Source organism: Oncorhynchus tshawytscha, unplaced genomic scaffold, assembly GCF_018296145.1.
Source record: "Oncorhynchus tshawytscha isolate Ot180627B unplaced genomic scaffold, Otsh_v2.0 Un_contig_1709_pilon_pilon, whole genome shotgun sequence".
NCBI lineage: Eukaryota > Metazoa > Chordata > Actinopteri > Salmoniformes > Salmonidae > Oncorhynchus > Oncorhynchus tshawytscha.
Genome location: NW_024609511.1, coordinates 1 through 5,000, shown reverse-complemented (window position 1 = coordinate 5,000; position 5,000 = coordinate 1).

The window sequence follows — 5,000 nt, the reverse complement described above, 5'->3', positions numbered from 1 at the left end:
GTGGAACCATGAGGGTGGAACCATGAGGATGGAACCATGATGATGGAACCATGAGGGTGGAACCATGAGGGTGGAACCATGATGATGGAACCATGAGGGTGGTACCATGAGGGTGGAACCATGATGATGGATCCATGAGGATGGAACCATGAGGGTGGAACCATGAGGATGGAACCATGAGGGTGGAACCATGATGATGGAACCATGAGGGTGGTACCATGAGGGTGGAACCATGATGATGGATCCATGAGGATGGAACCATGAGGGTGGAACCATGAGGGTGGTACCAAGGGAATGGAACCATGATGATGGATCCATGAGGATGGAACAATGGGGATGGATCCATGAGGCAGCCTGAGGTTAGATCTTCAACACTACTGACCAAACACCATCACTCTGGCCCTAGCATGTGTGTGTTAACGTGTTTTAACGTGTGTGTGTGTGTGTGTGTGTGTGTGTGTGTGTGTGTGGTATCGTGGTGTGAAAAATAATTGTTACTTTTTTTGCAATTTAAAAACGATTAAAAGTTGCCGGGGACAACATTTCCCTGGACCCTAGGCTACTGAAAATGTTCCCGGACCCTAGGCTACTGAAAATGTTCCCGGACCCTAGGCTACTGAAAATGTTCCCGGACCTAGGCTACTGAAAATGTTCCCGGACCCTAGGCTACTGAAAATGTTCCCGACCCTAGGCTACTGAAAATGTTCCCAGACCCTAGGCTACTGAAAAGGTTCCCAGACCCTAGGCTACTGAAAATGTTCCCAGACCCTTGGCTACTGAAAATGTTCCCAGACCCTAGGCTACTGAAAATGTTCCCAGACCCTAGGCTACTGAAAATGTTCCCAGACCCTAGGCTACTGAAAATGTTCCCAGACCCTAGGCTACTGAAAATGTTCCCAGACCCTCGGCTACTGAAAAGGTTCCCAGACCCTAGGCTACTGAAAATGTTCCCAGACCCTAGGCTACTGGCTACTGAAAATGTTCCCAGACCCTAGGCTACTGAAAATGTTCCCAAAATGTTTCCCAGACCCTCGGCTACTGAAAATGTTCCCAGACCCTAGGCTACTGAAAATGTTCCCAGACCCTCCTACTGAACCCTAGGCTACTGAAAATGTTCCCAGACCCTCGGCTACTGAAAATGTTCCCCTGACCCTAGGCTACTGAAAATGTTCCCCGTAGGCTACTGAAAATGTTCCCCGGACCCTGATTTACAAAATGTGTGTGTGTGTGTGTGTGTGTGTGTGTGTGTGTGTGTGTGTGTGTGTGTGTGTGTGTGTGTGTGTGTTTGTCTAAGAAACAACTTCCTGCTATGAAAAAGGGTGAAAGGTCACAAACCACGGTTTGGGCAGATTAGAAGTGTTGGGTCCTTCCTGGTATGAAAAAGGGTGAAAGGTCACAACCCGGGTTTGGGCAGAATAGAAGCGTTGGTTTCTATTATTGATGTTACTATGTGGACCGGACTGGGTCTGTGTTTTTTATTTTATTTACCACAACTAGAACCCGTGGAACCGTCTAGACGTGTTGTTTCCTTGTGATGAGATTGCTGTGGAACAGGATTATTATTATTATTGTTATTGTTATTATTATTATGCATCTGATCATCTATTACTCTAAATGACGACGAGCAATAAAGTTGAGATCCTTTTTTCAAATATATATATTGCATGTTTTACTAAAAAACGTTGGTCTTAGTCAATAAAAAGAGTTTTTAAGACAGCTCTGTTGTCTTTATTTGGTGTGTGTGTGTGTGTGTGTGTGTGTTGGACGTCGTACTGTCACATGTACTTGAACTGTCTCTCCTGACTCTTCCTCTATTGGTTCTGTGGATGGATGGAGGAAGACGAGGACGGTGGACGGAGGGAGAGATGGAGCCGCCTGAAGCAGACAGGCAGAAGCTCCTCTTCCCAGAGTACTTCCAAACTCTCTTTTCTCGTCTCTCCTCTCTCTATCGCTCTCGTCTCACCTCTCTCTCTCTCTCTCTAGTCTCTCCTCTCGCTCTCTCTCGTCTCACCTATCTCTCATCTCTCTCTCATCTCTCTCTCTCCCCTCTCTCTCGTCTCACCTCTCTCGTCTCACCTCTCTCCTCTCTCTCTCTCTCTCTATCTCCTCTCTCTCTCATCTCACTCTCTCTCTCTCGTCTCTCTCCCTCTCTCATCTCTCTCTCGTCTCTCTCTCTGTCTCTCTCCCTCTCTCTCACTCACTCTCTCGCTCCTCTCTCTCTCTCTCTCTCTCTGTCTCTCTCTCTCATCTGTCTCTCTTTTAAATAATGTATGGTAGAAAGAGGAAGGTATGTAGGCTCTCCTCTCCTTCTCTCCTTCTCTCCTCTTTAATAATAGAGTGGTATGAGACATTGACTGTCACTCTGGATCCCTGTCTGCTCTTAATGGATCCCTCCCTCCCTCCCTCTATCCCTCCCCTATCCCTCCCTCTCTATCCCTCCCTCCCCTCCATCCTCCCTCTATCCCTCCATCCCTCCTCTATCCCTCCCTCCCTCTATCCCTCCCTCTATCCCTCCATCCCTCCCTCTATCCCTCCATCCCTCCTCTATCCTCCATCCCTCCCTCTATCCCTCCCTACCTCCCTCCCTCTATCCCTCCCTACCTCCCTCCCTCTATCCCTCGATCCCTCCCTCTATCCCTCCTTACCTCCCTCCCTCTATAAATCCCTAACTCCTCCCTTCCTCTATCCTCCATCCCTCCCTCCCTACCTCCCTCTATCCCTCCCTCCCTCCTCCCTCGATCCACTCCCCCTATACCGTCCTCCCTCTATCCCTCCCTCCCTCTTTCCCTTCCCTCCCTCTATCCCTCCCTCTTTCTATCCCTTCCTCCCTCCATCCCTCCTTACCTCCCTCCCTCTATCCCCTCCTTACCTCCCTCCCTCTTTTCTCCCTCCCTCCCTCCCTCCCTCCCTCCTCTCTTTGTCTCCCTTCGTCCCTCTCTTCTCTCCTCCCATCCATCCTCCCCTTCTATCCCCATTCCTCTCCTGTCCTCTCTAACCTCCCCCTCCCTCCCATCCATCCTCTCCCCTTCTATCCCTCCTCTCCTGTCTTCTCTCCCTCCCTCCTCCCATCCATCCTCTCCCCTTCTATCCCCCTCCCTCCTGTCTTCTCTCCCTCCTCCTCCCTCCCATCCATCCTCTCCCTTTCCTTTCCATTCCCTCCCCATTCCCTCTCCTCCTCCCATCCATCTCTCTCCCTATCTATCCTCTCCCCTTCTCCCCATTCCTCCCGTCCTCCTCCCCTCCCTCCCATCCATCCTCTCCCCTTCTATCCCCATTCCCTGTCCCGTTCAATTCTCTCCTCCCATCCAACCTCTCCCCTTCTATCCCCTCCTCTCCTGTTCTCTGCTGTGCTCTCCTCCCTCTGTAGTCAGAGGGAACTAATGGATAATGGCATCTGCCTCCTCATTCACTCTCAGATTACACACACACACACACACACACACACACACAAAGGCACTAATGGCCTGTGGGCAATATGCATCTCCATTTACTCTGGGATCAGGGATTAACACTCCACTCTCCATCCACAGCATCATTTTACCCCACTCTGAAGCACCAATCTAATGTTCAATCTCTATCAGTCTCTAAGTGTTGTTACCAATCTAATGTTCAATCTGTATCACTGTATCAGTCTCTACGTGTTGTTACCAATCTAATGTTCAATCTGTATCAGTCTCTACGTGTTGTTACCAATCTAATGTTCAATCTCTATCACTGTATCAGTCTCTCTCTCTCTCTCCTCCCCTCTCTCTCTCACTCACTCTCTCTCTCCCTCTCTGTCTCTCACTCACTCACTCTCTCTCCCCCTCTCTGTCTCTCTCTCACTCACTCTCTCTCCCCTCTCTGTCTCACTCACTCTCTCTCTCTCTCTCTCTCCCCCTCTCTCTTACATACTATTTTTTTTCTCTCTCTCTCCCTCTCCCTCTCCCTCTCCCCCTACGTCTCTCTCTCAGGGAAGGTTATTAATACACACACTGGACCATGCAGTAGAATCAGCTATGATAATTAATGAGCTGTACAGCAGGCTGAGACATGTAGTTAGGGAGACATGAGGGTGTGTTGTGGGGTGAGCTGTACAGCAGGCTGAGACGTGTAGTTAGGGAGACATGAGGGTGTGTTGTGGGGTGAGATGAGACATGTAGTTAGGGGACATGAGGTGTGTTGTGGGGTGAACTGAGACATGTAGTTAGGGAGACATGAGGGTGTTGTGGGGTGAGCTGAGACATGTAGTTAGGGGAGACATGAGGGTGTGTTGTGGTTTGAGCTGTACAGGGGAGACATGGCTGAGACATGTAGTTGGGAGACATGAGGGTGTGTTGTGGGGTGAGCTGTACAGCAGGCTGAGACATGTAGTTAGGGAGACATGAGGGTGTGTTGTGGGGTGAGTGAGACATGTAGTTAGGGAGACATGTGTGTTGGTGAGCTGAGACATGTAGGGGTGAGGTGTGTTGTGGGGTGAGCTGAAAGACATGTAGTTGGGGGGACATGAGGGGTGTGTTTTGGGGTGAGCTGAGACATCATGAGTTTATGTAGTTAGGGCAGACATGAGGAGGGTGTGTTGTAGGGTGAGCTGGAGACATGTAGTTAGGGGGACATGAGGGTGTGCTGTGGGGTGAGCTGTGCCAGCAGGCTGAGACATGTAGTTAGGGAGACACAGAGGGTGTGTTGTGGGTGTGAGCTGAGACATGTAGTGAGGGGGACATGAGGGGTGTGTTGTGGGGTGAGCTGAGACATGTAGTTAGGGGGACATGAGGGCAAAGCGTGGGGTGAGCTGGGACATGCTAGGGGGACATGAGGGTGTGTTGTGGGTGAGCGAGACGTATTAGGGGACATGAGGGTGTGTTGTCGGGTGAGCTGGAGACATGTAGTTAGGGAGACATGAGGGTGTGTTGTGGGGTGAGCTGGTATTACAGTTAGGGGAGATACAGGGTGTATGGGGTGAGCTGGAGACATGTAGTTAGGGGACATGAGGGTGTGTTGTGGGGTGAGCTGAGACATGT